This window comes from Chiloscyllium plagiosum, unplaced genomic scaffold (genome assembly GCF_037043375.1).
Source record: "Chiloscyllium plagiosum isolate Xiang-an unplaced genomic scaffold, Cpla_swu_hap1 HiC_scaffold_34, whole genome shotgun sequence".
Lineage (NCBI taxonomy): Eukaryota > Metazoa > Chordata > Chondrichthyes > Orectolobiformes > Hemiscylliidae > Chiloscyllium > Chiloscyllium plagiosum.
Window position 1 is genome coordinate 28554401 of NW_028270172.1, and position 19578 is coordinate 28573978.

At 48.4% G+C, this 19578-nt stretch overlaps 1 protein-coding gene across 7 annotated transcripts in view; it reads left to right on the plus strand.

The window, feature by feature from the left end:
* The window catches only part of LOC122564419 (uncharacterized), an 88764-nt gene that overhangs the window by 47379 nt on the left and 21807 nt on the right, over positions 1 to 19578 (plus strand). Inside the window, exon 1 of one of the 7 annotated variants that reach the window (XM_043719256.2) lies at positions 5625 to 5795. The exons of the other annotated variants lie outside the window; for them this stretch is intronic. The gene's annotated coding sequence lies outside the window, so the exon portion shown is untranslated. Of the gene's footprint in view, positions 1 to 5624; positions 5796 to 19578 lie in introns of those variants that run through there. 7 annotated transcript variants of the gene reach the window in all.

Consider the following 19578-nt stretch of genomic DNA (forward strand, 5'->3'; position numbering starts at 1 on the left):
CTTCCCCCCCCACCCCGTCTTCCCCCCCACCCCCACCACGTCTTCCCCCCCACCCCCACCCCGTCTTCCCCCCCACCCCCACCACGTCTTCCCCCCCACCCCCAACCCCCACCCCGTCTTCCCCCCCACCCCGTCTTCCCCCCCACACCCACCCCGTCTTCCCCCCCCCCCGTCTTCCCCCCCACCCCGTCTTCCCCCCACCCCCACCCCGTCTTCCCCCCACCCCCACCCCGTCTTCTCCCACCCCGTCTTCCCCCCACCCCCACCCCCACCCCCTTCCCCCCACCCCCACCCCACCCCGTCTTCCCCCCACCCCCACCCCGTCTTCCCCCCACCCCCACCCCGTCTTCCCCCCCCACCCCCGTCTTCCTCCACCCCCACCCCGACCCCGTCTCTCCCCCGCCCCACCCCGTCTCTCCCCCGCCCCCACCCAGTCTCTCCCCACCCCCACCCCGTCTCTCCCCCCCCACCCCGTCTTCTCCCCCACCCCCACCCCGTCTTCCCCCCCCACCCCCACCCCGTCTTCCCCCCCACCCCCACCCCGTCTTCCCCCCCACCCCCACCCCGTCTTCCCCCCCACCCCGTCTTCCCCCCCACCCCGTCTTCCCCCACCCCCACCCCGTCTTCCCCCCACCCCGTCTTCCCCCCACCCCGTCTTCCCCCCACCCCCACCCCGTCTTCCCCCCACCCCACCCCGTCTTCCCCCCCACCCCCACCCCGTCTTCCCCCCCACCCCCACCCCGTCTTCCCCCCCCACCCCCACCCCGTCTTCCCCCACCCCCACCCCGTCTTCCCCCCACCCCGTCTTCCCCCCATCCCCACCCCGTCTTCCCCCATCCCCACCCCGTCTTCCCCCCCACCCCCACCCCGTCTTCCCCCCCACCCCCCACCCCGTCTTCCCCCACCCCCACCCCGTCTTCCCCCCCAACCCCACCCCGTCTTCCCCCCACCCCCACCCCGTCTTCCCCCCACCCCCACCCCGTCTTCCCCCACCCCCACCCCCACCCCGTCTTCCCCCCCCACCCCGTCTTCCCCCCCCCCACCCCCACCCCGTCTTCCCCCCCCAGCCCGTCTTCCCCCCCCACACCCACCCCGTCTTCCCCCCACCCCCACCCCATCTTCCCCCCCCACCCCCACCCCCACACCCACCCCCACCCCGTCTCCCCCCCCCCACCCCGTCTTCCCCCCCCACCCCGTCTTCCCCCCCCACCCCGTCTTCCCCCACCCCACCCCCACCCCGTCTTCCCCCACCCCACCCCACCCCGTCTCCCCCACCCCACCCCCACCCCGTCTCTCCCCCGCCCCACCCCGTCTCTCCCCCGCCCCACCCCGTCTCTCCCCGCCCTACCCCGTCTCTCCCCACCCCCACCCCGTCTCTCCCCCCCCACCCCGTCTTCCCCCCCCACCCCCACACCGTCTTCCCCCCCCCACCCCCACCCCGTCTTCCCCCCCACCCCCACCCCGTCTTCCCCCCCACCCCCACCCCGTCTTCCCCCCCACCCCCACCCCGTCTTCCCCTTCACCCCCACCCCCACCCCCGTCTTCCCCCCCACCCCGTCTTCCCCCCGCTCCCCCACCCCACCCCCACTCCCACCCCGTCTTCCCCCCCACCCCGTCTTCCCCCCCACCCCCACCCCGTCTTCCCCTTCACCCCCACCCCCACCCCGTCTTCCCCCCCACCCCGTCTTCCCCCGCTCCCCCCACCCCCACCCCCACCCCCACCCCGTCTTCCCCCCCCCACCCCCACCTCCACCCCGTCTTCCCACCCCACCCCCACCCCCACCCCGTCTTCCCCCCACCCCCACCCCGTCTTCCCCCCACCCCCACCCCGTCTTCCCCCCACCCCCACCCCGTCTTCCCCCCACCCCCACCCCGTCTTACCCCCACCCCCACCCCGTCTTACCCCCACCCCGTCTTCCCCCCACCCCCACCTCCACCCCGTCTTCCCACCCCACCCCCACCCCGTCTTCCCCCCCACCCCGTCTTCCCCCCCACCCCGTCTTCCCCCCACCCCGTCTTCCCCCCACCCCCACCCCGTCTTCCCCCCACCCCCACCCCGTCTTCCCCCCCCACCCCGTCTTCCCCCACCCCACCCCCACCCCGTCTTCCCCCACCCCACCCCCACCCCGTCTCCCCCCACCCCACCCCCACCCCGTCTCTCCCCGCCCCACCCCGTCTCTCCCCCGCCCCACCCCGTCTCTCCCCCGCCCCACCCCGTCTCTCCCCACCCCCACCCCGTCTTCCCCCCCCACCCCCACACCGTCTTCCCCCCCCCACCCCCACCCCGTCTTCCCCCCCACCCCCCACCCCGTCTTCCCCTTCACCCCCACCCCCACCCCGTCTTCCCCCCCACCCCGTCTTCCCCCCGCTCCCCCACCCCCACCCCCACTCCCACCCCGTCTTCCCCCCCCACCCCGTCTTCCCACCCCACCCCCACCCCGTCTTCCCCCCCCCCACCCCACCCCCACCCCCGTCTTCCCCCCCCCACCCCACCCCACCCCGTCTTCCCCCACCCCCACCCCCGTCTTACCCCCACCCCCACCCCGTCTTACCCCCACCCCCATCCCGTCTTACCCCCACCCCGTCTTCCCCCACCCCCACCTCCACCCCGTCTTCCCACCCCACCCCCCACCCCGTCTTCCCCCCCCCACCCCCACCCCCACCCCGTCTTCCCCCCCCCACCCCCACCCCCACCCCGTCTTCCCCCACCCCGTCTTCCCCCCCACCCCGTCTTCCCCCCCACCCCGTCTTCCCCCCACCCCCACCCCGTCTTCCCCCCACCCCCACCCCGTCTTCCCCCCACCCCCACCCCGTCTTACCCCCACCCCCACCCCGTCTTACCCCCACCCCGTCTTCCCCCCACCCCCACCCCGTCTTCCCCCCACCCCCACCCCACCCCCACCCCGTCTTCCCCCCCACCCCCACCCCCGTCTTCCCCCCCACCCCCACCCCCACCCCGTCTTCCCCCACCCCGTCTTCCCCCCACCCCGTCTTCCCCCCACCCCGTCTTCCCCCCACCCCCACCCCGTCTTACCCCACCCCGTCTTCCCCCCACCCCCACCCCGTCTTCCCCCCCACCCCCACCCCGTCTTCCCCCACCCCCATCCCGTCTTACCCCCACCCCGTCTTCCCCCCACCCCCACCTCCACCCCGTCTTCCCACCCCACCCCCACCCCGTCTTCCCCCCCCACCCCCACCCCCACCCCGTCTTCCCCCCCCACCCCCACCCCCACCCCGTCTTCCCCCCCACCCCGTCTTCCCCCCCACCCCGTCTTCCCCCCCACCCCGTCTTCCCCCACCCCACCCCGTCTTACCCCCACCCCCATCCCGTCTTACCCCCACCCCATCCCGTCTTACCCCCACCCCGTCTTCCCCCCACCCCCACCTCCACCCCGTCTTCCCACCCCACCCCCACCCGTCTTCCCCCCCCCCACCCCCACCCCCACCCCGTCTTCCCCCCACCCCCACCCCGTCTTCCCCCCACCCCCACCCCGTCTTCCCCCCACCCCCACCCCGTCTTACCCCCACCCCGTCTTCCCCCACCCCCACCTCCACCCCGTCTTCCCACCCCACCCCCACCCCGTCTTCCCCCCCCCACCCCCACCCCCACCCCGTCTTCCCCCCCCACCCCCACCCCCACCCCGTCTTCCCCCCCCCACCCACCCCCACCCCGTCTTCCCCCCCACCCCGTCTTCCCCCCCACCCCGTCTTCCCCCCACCCCGTCTTCCCCCCACCCCCACCCCGTCTTCCCCCCACCCCGTCTTCCCCCCACCCCGTCTTCCCCCCACCCCCACCCCGTCTTCCCACCCCACCCCCACCCCCACCCCGTCTTCCCCCCCCACCCCCACCCCGTCTTCCCCCCCCACCCCCACCCCGTCTTCCCCCCCCACCCCCACCCCGTCTTCCCCCCCCACCCCGTCTTCCCCCCCACCCCCACCCCCACCCCGTCTTCCCCCCCACCCCCACCCCGTCTTCCCCCCCGTCTTCCCCCCCGTCTTCCCCCCCACCCCGTCTTCCCCCCCACCCCCGTCTTCCCCCCCACCCCGTCTTACCCCCACCCCCACCCCGTCTTACCCCCACCCCGTCTTACCCCCACCCCGTCTTACCCCCACCCCCACCCCGTCTTACCCCCCACCCCCACCCCGTCTTACCCCCACCCCGTCTTACCCCCACCCCCACCCCGTCTTACCCCCACCCCCACCCCGTCTTCCATCCACCCCCACCCCCGTCTTCCATCCACCCCCACCCCGTCTTCCCCCCACCCCCACCCCGTCTTACCCCACCCCCACCCCGTCTTCCCCCCCACCCCCACCCCGTCTTCCCCCCCACCCCCACCCCGTCTTCCCCCCCACCCCCACCCCCACCCCGTCTTCCCCCCCACCCCCACCCCCACCCCGTCTTCCCCCCACCCCCACCCCCACCCCGTCTTCCCCCCCACCCCCACCCCCACCCCGTCTTCCCCCCCACCCCGTCTTCCCCCCATCCCGTCTTCCCCCCACCCCGTCTTCCCCCACCCCCGTCTTCCCCCCACCCCGTCTTCCCCCACCCCGTCTTCCCCCACCCCGTCTTCCCCCCACCCCGTCTTCCCCCCACCCCGTCTTCCCCCCACCCCCACCCCGTCTTCCCCCCACCCCGTCTTCCCCCCACCCCGTCTTCCCCCCACCCCCACCCCGTCTTCCCCCCACCCCCACCCCACCCCGTCTTCCCCCCACCCCCACCCCCACCCCCACCCCGTCTTCCCCCCACCCCCACCCCCACCCCGTCTTCCCCCCACCCCCACCCCGTCTTCCCCCCACCCCCACCCCCACCCCGTCTTCCCCCCACCCCCACCCCCACCCCCACCCCGTCTTCCCCCCACCCCCACCCCCACCCCCACCCCGTCTTCCCCCCACCCCCACCCCCACCCCCACCCCCACCCCGTCTTCCCCCCCACCCCGTCTTCCCCCCCACCCCGTCTTCCCCCCACCCCGTCTTCCCCCCACCCCCACCCCGTCTTCCCCCCACCCCCACCCCGTCTTCCCCCCACCCCCACCCCGTCTTCCCCCCACCCCCACCCCGTCTTCCCCCTCACAGAAACTGTTGGAAGTTATGACATTGAAAGCAGGGGTGAGGGGTGTGAATAGAAGTAATCTTTAAATTAAATTTAGTAATAGTAAATTCAACAGTGCTAAGCACTGTTGCCTCAGAGCGCCGGGGACGTGGGTTTAATTCGAGCATTAGGTGACATTGAGCTTTGTACGTTTTCCCCGGGTCTGCACGGGTTTCTACGAGCTCTCCAGTTTTCTCCCACAGTCCTGCAGGGTGGCAGGCCGAGGGGGTGCTCGGGGTTGGCTGGGGGTGGGTTTGGCTGAAATCCCTTTGAGGATTTATACAGACTGGGTGGACTGCACTGTAGGGATTCTATAACTGATCAGATCACAACAGAATCAAAATGAGTTCAGGTTTTCTGCAACGAGATGCAGGCTGTAAGTTAAGTTTAGCTTCGCCAGTCCAAGTGTGGCAGTATGAAGAGGAGACTCAAGCAGACATAGTTCACTCTTAGTTCCCAAACACGTCCTTGTCGCTCCTCCCCGACATGTGAAAGCGCAAACTTCAGACGTAAAGTCATCATCGGCACGGCCGAGGGGCTGGGTTAGAGAAATGTCGTCAGATTTGCTTCTGAACAATACCACATTGGCTTCTTGACTTTACAACAGGAGGCAACGAAAAGACCATTATCGAAAGGGACTGGTCTGCAAATTATGTTAAATTGATTACACGAGAGAGAGATTTTGAGCTTGGATCTGACTTTAATGTAAGTGATAGAGAAGAAAACAAATTGGATCCGCGGATTAATTTGTAAGAAATCCTTTTTTTCCTTTGTTACCTCTGACGGAGATAGAAAGGTTGGAAGGCGGCTCATTGTCTTCCGACGGGAAGAGTGTTCTGTTGCTGAACCGAGAGGCCGTTCTGACCCTACGTGTTGGTGCATCCATTTAATGGAGGAATCCATAGTTGTTCACATGTAAATGTAATGCTTGCTAAAGATCTTTGCATTTTCCTCTCCAAAATGTACGGAAATACAGAAATTAGATTTTGAGGGAGGGCAGATGAGCATTTTGTTTCATACCCTAAAGAAGTTTAAAATCTAAATGTTTTCCGATTTGAAATTGCTAACAAAAAGACAAAATCGCAATGGCCTCTCCTAAGTCAAAATGTTTAGAAATAGTTTTGGTATTCAGTGTTTCGGACTTTTTTGACATGCACTCATTCCACAGAAATTCTAAACATTTTTGTGGTTTATTTCTAATATAATGATAAATAACTCAACGATGTTTTTATGTGTACATATGCGTTGCTTGTTCGCAAGGAGGAACAAACCACAACAACTACTGTTAAATAAATGTGAAAAACTGAGTATATCACTTCTGACTAAGACTGTTAAAGACAAACGCTGCGCGCGTCTTTTTCTTGAATCGGATTTATATAGCATTGTAAAGTGAAGATGCATCTTTGTTTTTGTAAAGCATCAGAAAAGCTCTATGTTCAGTAATTTAATTAATTACAACTAAGTGCCGTTCGGATGTGGTAGGGAGATTGGGTATTCCGTGTGTGATTTTTTTTCCTTCTAATTTTATATTTTGCACAGAAGGTGTTTTTTTTTCAAGCTGGACTTTCCCTCTGACTACCGCCTTTATGTTTGCTCTTTCTGTTTGATCTGACTGGAACAGTGCTTTGGGTAATTTTGAAAATGAAGTCTGTGTGGGCAAATAAGTGAGTGTAGAAGGCTATAATTAAATTTTAAAAATATATATTGGGACTTCTGGGATTGTACAGAAGAAAATGTCATTCAACCTAACTATCCATGAGGTCGACTCCCCTACAGTTTTCTCATAGGCTTCTATATATTTGATAATGAAATCTTATGTATATTGTTCTTTTATATTATTTTTCTGTCACTGACTGTAAAAGTCTATTAAATATTCTTTCATTTACAAGGAAATTTGATAACTAATCAACATGATCCAAGCTCTCAATATCACCTCACCTTCCAGGGCATGGGAGCATGTGGAGAATTAATTATTCTTCCATGGTGGAGGATAAATCAGTGGGTCGTTTAACCTTATGTTAAATTTTACAATATTAGAAGTCTAACAGAAGAGTTTGAACATTAAAAGGGCACCGCTCTGCATTTCTTAAAAAATTGAGTTTTCAAATAATTGATGTCATAGACACTTGTATGTGTTTTGGTTCATGTGACTTTTCATCATTACTCAGTGATGCCCACAGACAAGCTCATTACTCCTGAAAGTACTATAAATAGTTCACTCAATCTCTGCAGCACATCACAGCCTTAGTCACTGACTCTGTTTTGGTGGGGGATGGGGTGGTGGGAAGTAGATTGCTGATTTGGGTCAAATTAAACAATTGCGTTTTTTGTTTTCATATGGAGTGTGAGAATAGACATAGATATAAGGGGCTTTCTGAGCATTGTATGAGCTAAATGCTAATGAACTCAGTTGAGAATGTCATTTCAAGATTAAATGCCATTTTCTGCCCTAGCCTTGCTGTGAAATGAAATGCCTGGCCTACCTGAGCCTTCCTAAGCAAGATGGCTGTGATCAGTATAACTGAGGATCAAATTAATTTCCATTACCCAAAACAGCGCACTAGGCTACAGTTTAAATAATTTTCAAAATAATTATGTATGCTATAAAATGTCCTTTTCCCAGAAGTTGCAATGCATTTTTTAAGAATCCGTAACTGTTACTTAATTGAGACATAAAGCAGGTATTCTTTTAAAGCTTGGTCTGTGCCCTTTTTCAATTGGTTTGCCTGATTTAAGAGAGTGAATGGATTACCAATACATATGCTGTTCCTAAAACCGTTGACAGGAATGTTGGTACAACAAGGATCTGATTTGTGAAATGAAAACAGAAATTGCTGGAACATTCAGTAAGTCTTACAGCATCTGTGTAGAAACACAGCATTAATGTTTCAGGTCAAGCTTGTGCCTTGCTATGCAGTAATACTTCATTCCCCCAGTCAAAGATCAAACATTTGCTTGATGCCCTATGATCTTACAATTCCATAACCCTGACCCTGCCTCACCACCACTTGATTTAACAGATTGTTAACAAATATTTCAAGTATTGTAGTCACAGAAATACGGAATTGAAAACAATAAAATTTGCAGCTGTGGAAATGCAGTATACTTGTATCCATGATTGCTGTTAGGTTTTCGCTGAAGAATTTCAGTTGGTGCATTGGTCCATGGTGATTTCTTTTCTGTTGGGATTTTAGCAAAGCTTAACAATTTCACAGGAAGTATAATGCTCAACATTAAGTTTATTGGTTTAAATCTATTATTGTCATATTCTGCATTTAGTGTTTGATTTGTGCATCCAAACAGCTAACCAAAATATGCAATTAAGGTAAGGGTTGAAAAGTAATATTCACTAGTTTGTGTAGTGTTTTGAGGAAAGAAAAAGAACACAGGAATAGCATATTAAACAAATAATCGAATGGCTTATTTGGTACATTTATTTTCAAAAGTAATAGTGAACCTTAGCAAAAGAAGGAGAAAAGGCAGGTTAGGAACAAAGAGATTTGCTGAGAGCATTGTCACAGCAAGCTAAAATCATTTAATCCAGATAGCTGGAGTTGTAAGGAGATAACAGGATCTCAAATGAAATGTATCATAAAGAGCTGTGTGGGGTGCTTGTAAGTGTGTTTTTTCTTGTGGGGTTGCACATCTGTTCATATCAGGTGGGACCTTGTTAGAAGATAAGGAATGAATGGATTAGTACAGCAGATACATTTCATCTTTTTGGATACACATTGTTTCTATCTTTCGTGGAATGCTTTTGTTTCGTATAATAGTTTATGGTTAATCAGACAAATCTATCACAGTTTAAGACTGGGAGTTGATTCCCTTCCACCCAATTCCTTTCTTGATTTTGTTGTAGCTTAAAATGTTTTGCACCAAATTTTTACAGGTCCAACAAAAATTCATTGAACAAAAATATTAACCCTTGTTTCTCTCTCCATAAATACTGACTGATCTGTTTTGAGTATTTCCAGCATTTTCTATTTTTATTTAAGATACCCATCATACGCAATATTACTTTTATAAGAATAGTTACTAGCTCCAGTGAATGTCATTTAAGAATACACGATTCCGATTCCCCATGCTTTGGGGAACTGGCATGATGTTTGTAATTGGTATTACAATGTATGCTCAGGCACTTTCCAAAAACACTGGAAACTTTTATCTGTGATTCTAATGAATACATGTGGCTGTTTATAGCTAAACATTCACTTTCTATTGCTGCCATGAAGCTAGCTTCTAATTTTTTTTGAGACATATCTACCTTTTGATATATCAAAAGTAGTTTCATGTTTTTCTTTATTATGAGAATGGTGAAACAATATTTATTGTATATTCCTTGTTGTCCTTAGAGCATTGAAAGGAAGAACTTGCATTTATTTTATGTCCTTGAGCACTTCAAAACCAATATGTTTTTTTTTTGAAGTGTAGGCAATGTTACAGTGCAGGAAAACACAAAGGATTGCCCCTTCACTGGTGTAGTACTTCACTAGTGCTGCATCAAAATATCTCCCTAAAGTTTGTGCACAGATATCTAGCATGGACTTGAACATAGAACCTGGAGTAGGCTAATTCATCCCTCAAACCTACTCAAATTTTTTATACTATGCCCCTTGCTCTAGATTCCCCAACTTGTGGCAATTCCTCTTCGTAACTTAGCCCTCGATGACCAAACATCATTCTGGTAAATCAATGCTGCACCCCTTCTAAGACCGTTATGGAGTTGAAACTGCCCACAATGTTAATGAGGATTTTTAAACCGTGACAGTGCATAACTGGGAGCCATTGTAGATTTACTGGAAATGGATATTGAGACTTTGTGTCAGTTGGGACTCTGGCAGCTGAGTTTTGAATGTCTCCAAGCTTACATTGAGGGAAACTGGCCAGGAGTAAAAAAATCTAGAAGTAATAAAGGTATGAATAAGGGTATCAATAGTGGATGAGTTTTGGGATGTTATGGAAGTATGAGGTCTTAATTAGTATGGCATGATTGAAAGCTAATCTTGGGGCCAAAAATGACAACAAAGTTGCCAACAGAATGATTCAACTTCAGCCAATAAGGGAAAGAGTTGGAACTGGTGAAGCTGGAGCCAAATGTGGAGGAGACTGAAGACATTGGCTACATTCTTAATAATACTTAGTTGGTGAAAATTTCTACTTATCCATATTGGCTGACTGATAAGCAGCATGCAAAGTGGCGATGCCAAAGTCATCCAACAGGTAAGCTAGAATTAGGTTTCAGGAATGGAAATATGGAAACTGATGTCTTTTTGTATTGTTTTGTGGAGGCACAGTGTGTAGATGAGAAGTAAGAGGGTGTTCAAGGATCTATATAATGTTGCAGGAAGAGGAAGAGAAGCCAGTGCACATGATTTTTTGTTTTGTCTATCTTTGGGTAAAAATTGAATCAAACAAATGCCATCCTATCCTGTTGTATGATGATGGAAAGGTATTGGAGGAAGCTGATTTCATCAGCCATGTCAAAAGCTTCAGAGCTTGAGAATGATAAGCAATCATTTCATTTGATCGCATTCACATAGGATGTTATTTGTACTTTGCTAAGAGATGTTTTAATATATTTGTAGAGGTGCAAGCCTGATTTCCTTCAAACATGGAGTTTCAGGAAATATAGGCAGCCTGTGTGAGAATGTAACAACAAATTCAGAAACTCTGGAGGGGAAGGGAAGATTGGGGATGTGTTGTTTACAAGGGCCATGAGCTCAAAAGTTGACTAGTAGAATGTAACCTATTTTGTTTTTGTTCCATATGAATGAGCTATTTTAAAAACTATTTTCCACAGTTTTGCCCATTTACGTTATCTAAATCAATATCTCTTAGTAGATGAAAGCGTAATATTATCAGCTTACAATGATTCCTATCTTTATTTCATTAGCAATTTTGAATATGTGGTTTTTCTATTCTATTTTATAAGTCATTAATCAATGCAGTGAATAATTAAGGTTTCAACGCATCCTTATGGGACGCCACAAATCACATCCTGTCATCAGGCTACCTGCTCTACTCTCTATCACCACAATAATCTGCTGTCAATATCATGAACTTAAACTTCAGCTCACAGTCTGCTATGAGTGGATTTGTTAAATGTCTCTGGAAGTCCTTTTTAATAGAATCAATAGTCATTCCCCTTCGTTACTTTGATTTTATTTTACTTTAAATAAGACACCAGTCTGATTCATCAACCTTGACCTCAACTCTATGCTGACTATTTAAGAAACGTGACAGTTCTCAAATCTAAAAGGATATTTCTTGTATCAAGAAAACATTTGGAAAAGAAAGAACTTTATAGTTAAGACTTGAGTGCCACCACTGCTGCATGAATCGAATACAGAGCATCAGATAGGGGGTTAAAAAGGCATCCTGATGAAGGGCTTTTGCCTGAAACGTCGATTTTCCTACTCCTCAGATGCTGCCTGACCTGTTGTGCTTTTTCAGCACCACACTCTCGACATCAGATAGGGGGTGTCATGTACCTTGCTGAAGGACATTAATCACTCAGTTGAGTTTTTGTGACAACGTATCATAAGAGCTGTACAGCACGGAACAGACCCTTCAGTCCAACTTGTCTGTGCTAATCAGACATCCTAAATTAATCTGTGTTTTTTATTACTATTCTTTTGTTCAGGCAGCAGTTAACAGGATTTGTCAAATTAAATTTGAAATTTGCTGTATCAAATTTCAAAATGTTTAGCCTCCACAATATATTTGTAAACCCCAATTACTTGTAGCAAGCAAATTTATCTTGACGATGTCTTTTGCTGCTCAATTTCTTTTACTTTTAAAGAGGCTATGTTATTAAGGAATTTTATTTGACTTTTAATCCATAACTATTCCAATATTACCTCCTCCCCCCTTACTAGCTGACCTTATAAATGCTACCATGTCTTGGGGTAAAAAACTCTGGCCATTAATCCCCACTCAGAAAAACCTGCTCCGAATCCCTTGATCTATTACTCCATTTCGGCCTTGCTCTCCAGTGTCCTTGAACATGTTCTCTCTTGGAGCCACACCTTTTGTTTACAAAATCTTTTTTGAATCCCCCTCTCACAACATTAACATGACCCTAAACAAAATTACAGATTATATTTCTGTGACTGCGATACTTTCCTATTGGCTCCTCTTTGTGTTTTATTTGAATGATCACACCTTCCTCCTCTAGTAACTTGTGTTCCAGATCAAAAAAAAGTCTTATTGGACTTATAGCATTTACTCCATTTCTGTCTTTACCGTTTCTGGAGAAACACAGTAGGTCTACCAGCATCTTTTGTACCTCCTCTCCTTTCTTGTATTGCTTATGATAGAATGATTGCCTGCCTCTGTACCAACTTAATTGCTGCCAGTACATTTTTTGCAGCGAATGATTTTCTCATCCTGACACTGTCATCTGAGGAGGCCACAGTGATCTTACTCACTTCTTTTCAACTACATGCTATTCGTAGAAGCAGTATCTACAAACATTGGGTCAACTTGGAAAAAGTATGCTAATAATATCCAGTTTTAAGTTATTGCCACCTCTTTTAATCTCTCCAGCCCTAAATGAACTATGATGTCCTCCAGCTACACGAGAAAAAGTCAAAGCCAAACATCTCTGGCTGTCTACCTTCCCATCCTCAATCTTGTGATAAACAGGATAGTTTAAGACCATAAGACATAGGAGTGGAAGTAAGGCCATTCGGCCCATCGAGTCCACTCCGCCATTCAATCATGGCTGATGGGCATTTCAATTCCACTTACCCGCATTCTCCCCGTAGCCCTAAATTCCTTGTAATATCAAGAATTTATCAATCTCTGCCTTGAAGACATTTAGTGTCCCAGCCTCCGCTGCACTCTGCGGCAATTAATTCCACAGGCCCACCACTCTCTGGCTGAAGAAATTTCTCCGCATTTCTGTTCTGAATTTACCCCCTCTTGTTCTAAGGGTCCTAGTCTCCTCACCTAACGGAAACAATTTCCTAGCGTCCACCCTTTCCAAGCCATCTTGTAAGTTTCTATTAGATCTCCCCTTAATCTTCTAAACTCCAATGAATACAATCCTAGGATCCTCAACCGTTCCTCGTATGTTAGACCTACCATTCCAGGGATCATCCGTGTGAATCTCCGCTGGACACGCTCCAGTGCCAGTATGTCCTTTCTGAGGTGTGGGGACCAAAACTGGACACAGTACTCAAATGGGGCCTAACCAGAGCTTTATAAAGTCTCAGTAGCACAACGGTGCTTTTATATTCCAACCCTCTTGAGATAAATGACAACATTGCATTCGCATTCTTAATCACGGACTCAACCTGCATGTTTACCTTTAGAGAATCCTCGATTAGCACTCCCAGATCCCTTTGTACTTTGGCTTTACGAATTTTCTCACCGTTTAGAAAGTAGTCCATGCTTGTATTCTTTTTTCCAAAGTGCAAGACCTCGCATTTGGTCACATTGAATTCCATCAGCCATTTCCTGGACCACTCCTCCAAACTGTCGAGATCCTTCTGCAGCCTCCCCACTTCCTCAGTACTACCTGCCTGTCCACCTATCTTTGTATCATCGGTAAACTTCGCTAGAATGCCCCCAGTCCCTTCATCCAGATCATTCATATATAATGTGAACAGGATATATCCCATCGGGGCCAGGAGATTTATCAATTTTAAGACCTTTTAGCTTTTCTAGCACTTCCTCTTTTGTAATGGCAACCATACTCAACTCAGCCCCCTTACTCCCTTTAACTGTTGGGATATTACTCATGTCTTCTACTGTGAAGACTGATGCAAAGTACTTGTTAAGTTCTCCTGCTATTTCCTTATCTCCCATCACTAGACTTCCAGCATCAGTTTGAAGTGGCCCAATGTCTACTTTTGCCTGTCGTTTGTTTCTTATGTATTGAAAGAAACTTTTACTATCATTTCTAATATTACTGGCAAGCCTACCTTCATATTTGATCCTCTCCTTCCTTAATTCTCTCTTTGTTATCCTCTGTTTGTTTTTGTAGCCTTCCCAATCTTCTGATTTCCCACTGCTCTTGGCCACTTTATAGGATCTCTCTTTTTCTTTAATACATTTCCTGACTTCCTTTGTCAGCCATGGCTGTCTAATCCCTCCCCGGATAATCTTTATTTTCTTGGGGGAAGTTCCTAACCATCCTGTTCAGTCGCAAGCTAAGCTTCTGGCCTCAAACCCTTTCAATTACAAAAGTAATTCTCTCTCCAAATCATTACCAGTTTGCATTTTCATCATCATTGTTATTCCAGTGCTTTCCATGCTATCTTTTCTGAACTTTGGCTATTCCAAAACTCCACTGTTGGTATTCTAACCCCTATACCAAATCCCCCCACAGCCATCATCCATGTTCATATTGGGCTTGCACCCTCCCCACAGTGGAGAACTTTTCTGAAGAAGGGTCACAGGACACAACACTTTAATGCCGTTTTCTCTCTACAAATACTACTAGAACTACTGAGTTTCTCCAGAAAATTCTGATTTTATTTGTTGCTAATGTTGTACTTTTTGCTTAAAAAGGATCGAGGGTGACCAAGTAATTATAGGCTGGTCAGTCTAACCTCAGTATTGGGCAAATTATTGAAATCCATTCTGAGCCAGGATAAATTGACACTTAGGCACTGATTAACTATGGATAGTCTGCATAGATTTGTTATCGGAGGATCTTGTCTAATTAACGACTGAAAATTTTGAGACAGTAGCAAGGAAAATTGATGAGGGTAGTTGGATAGGTGTGATCTATTTTGATTTTAGCAATGTGTTTGGCAAGGTTCCATGTAACAGACTGGTAGTAAAATAAAAACCCATGGGATGCAAGAAAATGTGGCAAACTGGATACAAGATTGAATCAGGAGCAGGAAGTAAGGATAGTTCATGGGATTCTTTTTGCAAATGGAAGGCAAATTCCTGTGTGGTTCTTCATGGCTCAATACTTGGTACCCTTCCTTTTCTGGCACATTAACAATTTGGGCTTGAATGTAGGTGTCATGATCCAAGAAGTTTGCCGATGACACAAAAATTTGAATTGTCAGTGGTGAGAAAATTTTACCCAGAGGGAGGTAAAGGTCTGAACTTTGCTGCCTGAAATGGTACAGGAGAAAGTGGGAACAAGGTACTGAGTTGGATAATTAATATAATCATATTGAATAGCGGAGCAAACTCAAAAATCTGAATGGTTTACTCTTGCTCCTATTCGCTATGTTTCTAAGTGCCATAACCTGAAGGGTTACGATTAAATGCTGAAAAATAGCACTGTACCTTAGACATCCTGAGCATGTGAAATGTCACCTTAGCAATTCTGCAACAGACCAGTTACCGTTCCTAGTGACATGGTGGGTTTGTACAAGTAAACACACGACACCTCTGAGAAAACTTTAAATACACATGAATGTATCCTTAAGTTCAGATGTAATGCATTCATATAGCGGATATTTTAATTGTACTAGATTATATTACAACTTTTCTGCATTTTTCTATTGAATTGCGTTTTCCAGGCAGCAATGCAGTGATGAATGCAAGAGGGCCGTCAAAAGAGACAAGAAATGACTGTTTAAGCAGCAGTGTGTTCAAAATGTTTTTGCATTGAGGGTGAATTGACTTTGGACAAGCAATATATTCAAGATCTCTCCTGCTAAGTAAACTTAATATAGGATCAATATATGATTGTACAATTTGGTATCGTATCCATAATCCATATATTGTCACTCTTTGTTATTAACCTCTGTTGGTAAAAGGGATGAGAAATCTTCGATTGGAGAACAGCGGAACTTGAAAGCAGGGTTTATTAATGTCATATCATGTCTCAAAGCACTTTACATAATTCATTTTGTTTTTTGGCAAAAAGAAAATGAATTAACTGCTACAAAAGCTACAAAAACTTATTCCAGTGTTATTCTGGTCCCTCTCTACAACTCTTTCGCTGGTACATCAATGACAAAATTGGTTCTGCTTCTCATCTGGAATTTTTAAAAAATGGTTTTAATTTTGTTTACAATTTCCACCCTTCCCTCACTTTTACCTGATCCATCTCTGACTCGCTTTCCCTTCCATGACATCTGTTTCAATGCTGTGGATAAGCTGGCTACCAATATCCATTAGGAATCCACTGATTCCCACAATTGCTTGACTATACCTCCTCCTCCTCCTCCTGTAAGGACTCCATTCTATTCTCCCATTTAGTCCATCAAATCTGTTCTGATAATACCACCTTCTTGCAAGGGTCCTGAGAAATGTCCACCTTTTCCCTCAACTCAGGATTACCCAGCGCCGTGTTCTACTCTCTTCTTTGGCAAATTGTGGTCTCCTGTAAATTGGAGTGGCAAAACACAGACTGGGTGACTGCTTTGCCAAACACCTATGCTTGTCTGTAAAAATGACCCTGAGCTTCCAGTTACCTACCACTTACACCACGATGTTCCCATTGCCAGCAGTTCTATCTCCAGATGTGCTGCAGTGCTTCAGCAAGGCTCAACACATACTGAGGGAACCACACCTCATCTATTGTCCAAATATCTTACAACTTCAGCACTCAACATTGAAATTAATTTTTTCAGTAGGTAAACACCCTCCTCTATGTTTGTTATCCTTTCTCCTTACACTAGTGCCCTGTCTTGTATGAGTTGCTCACAGCATAGCTAACCCATTTTCAACCATTTTACACTTCTCATTAGCACACTGCCTAACATCTGTCTCACTTTCGGCTTATCAGTAATTGCTTTGCTTACTCATCCCTTCTTTTTTCTCTCCCCCTTCTTTCTCCCTCCTCACTCTCTTACCCTTCCCACCCAATGTTACTGTTTGTTTGTCTGGGTCCCATCTGTACACTCCTTCCTGTTATCTACATAAATAGCCCCTTTCCGCTGCTATTTTTAGTTCAGACTCAAAATGTTAAATCTCGTCTCCTCTCTGCTGCTGACCTGCTGAGTTTCTCCTGTGTTTTCTGTTTTTGTTTCAGACTTCCAGCATCTGCAGTATGGTTTTTATTACAGAAACTTTCCTCTGTCCTTAGTATCAATAAAATTAATGTTAATTCTATAAAACAATATTATTTGTATGCTAAGTACCTAATTACACAGCGAGATTTGAGAAGATTTGTACATCCAGAACTAATTACACAAGAATTAGGAGGAGTAATAGGACTTAATTAAGATGAGAATATTTTGTTAATGGATGATGACAGATCAAAATTGGACTTGTTAATTTGTATTTTCTGTTTTCCTTGTGCTACTCATAACCAAATCCTCAATTATTTGATCATTTATTATTATTTCATTTTAAATTATATAGACTTCAGTGGCACAATTTATTATACAATTTAATTTCATTAAGTAATATGTTCTATATGCAATGATCTATCAAGTTTGTTAACTTGTGTCATCTCAGGAGTGACTAGAGAATATAATGGTAACTTGACACTAGTTGGAAAGCTTTCTGGTAACTTCTAGCTGCAAAGTTTGAGTTAGAAATTGGATAGACTTTCAAGTTAGCCTTTAGACTAAACATTTGTCACAATCTTTGTTACATTTACTGAAAGTTATCTTTGTCATTGATTTTATCTAGGTTTAAGACACTAGTTTCACACCACATTTCTCACCCTCAAATAATTCAAAATTCAGATGTTATGATAATTCTTCACTAAACAATTCTTTACTATGATTACAGATTGACAGTATTAAAATTACTTGTTCCTCTGGTGGGTTGCTCAATACATGATTCTGAGAAATTGTTCTGACTACATTGTAGGAACTTGGCTTAGGGCTACTTTTGCCAATTAGATTTTTCCAATCTGAATGAAGATTAAAATTTCTTCCAATTATTGCAATACCTTTCTTATAAGCACCTGATAGTTCTACTCTGCCAAACAATCTAGCTATTGTTATAGATCCTGTAGACTACTCCCATCTATTGTTTAGAACAGAGTGGTGCTGGAAAAGCACAGCAGGTCAGACAGCATCCAAGGAGCAGGAAAATCGACATTTCGGGCAAAAGCCCTTCATCGGATCCTGTCGATTTTCTTGATCCTCAGATGCTGCCTGGCCTGCTGTGCTTTTCCAGCACCACTCTGATCTAAACTCTGGTTTCCAGCATCTGCAGTCCTCACTTTTGCATACTCCCATCTGTTGACTTCTTTATGCTGCTCTTTCTTATATCCATTCAAAATGATGTCCATATTGATCCTCTGAGTAGAGATTCATGCTTGAACAAAGAATTTCCTGAAAATGTCAGCATTGATTTACAAGATAACACTGTGTTCGACAACTGTGGTGGGCAATGAGAGGTTTGGAGATAGAGTGCTAGTTTGCAAGTACAGCAGAGTCAAAGTGTTTTTTTGAAGAATAGGCTGGTTGATGGGAAGTTTTCAGGAAAGTGGAAATATACCAGACTAGAGAGAATAGTTAACAGTACCTTTTTATGTGGGTGGAAAGAACAGGAGTTTGGTGTCAGTGGTCTTGTGAAGGGATGACAAAGAAATTTGATTGAAGGCAGAGTGGTGGACATTGTCTATATTGACTTCAGCAAAGTGTTTGACAAGGTTCTACGTGAGAGACTGGATAGTAAGGTTAGGTCAATTGGGATCCAGGGGAGCTGGCCAATTGGACACAAAATTGGGTTGAAGGTAGGAGACCAAGATGGTGGTAGAGAGTTGCTTTTCAGACTGGAGTTCTGTGACCAGCAGTGAGGTACAAGGATTGATGCTGGGTCCACTGCTTTTCATCATTTTATATAAATGATTTGGGTGTGAATATAGGAGGTATGGTTAGTAAGTTTGCAGATAACACCAAAACAGGTAGTGGTGTGGTCAGTAAAGAAGATCATCTCAGAATATAAGACTTTGATCAAATGGGCCAATGGGCTGAGAATTGGCAAGTGGAGTTTAATGTAGATAAATGTGAGGTGTTGCATTTTGGTAAGGCAAACCAGGACAGGGCTTATATTTATAATGGTAATGCCCTGGGTTGCCAAACAGAGACAGGGATGCAGGTGCATAGTTACTTGAAACTGGAGTCACAGGTAGACAAAGCGGTGAAGAAGGGGTTTGGCGCATTGGTCAATATATTAAATATAGGAATTGGGATGTCATGTTACAGCTGTACAAGACATTGGTGAGTCTGCTTTCAGAATACTGCATATAATTCTAGTCTCCCTGCTACAGAAAAGATGTCGTTCAAATTGAGAGGGTGCAGAAAAGACTTAAGAAGGATGTTGCCAGGACTGGAAGGTGTGAGTTACAGGGAGAGGCTGAATAGGCCGGGGCTATTTTCCCTGGAGCATCAGAAGCTAAAGCGTAACCTCAGAGCTTTATAAAATCTTGAAGGGCATGGATAAGCTGAATAGGCAAGGTCTTTTTTCCTAGGGTGCCCAAGTTTAAGGCATAAGTTGAAGGGGGGAGGGGAAAGATTTGAAAAGGACCTGAGGGGTAACTTGTCCATGCAAAGAGTGGCGTGTGTATGGAACGAGCTGTCTGAGGAAGTGGCGGACATGGGTAAAA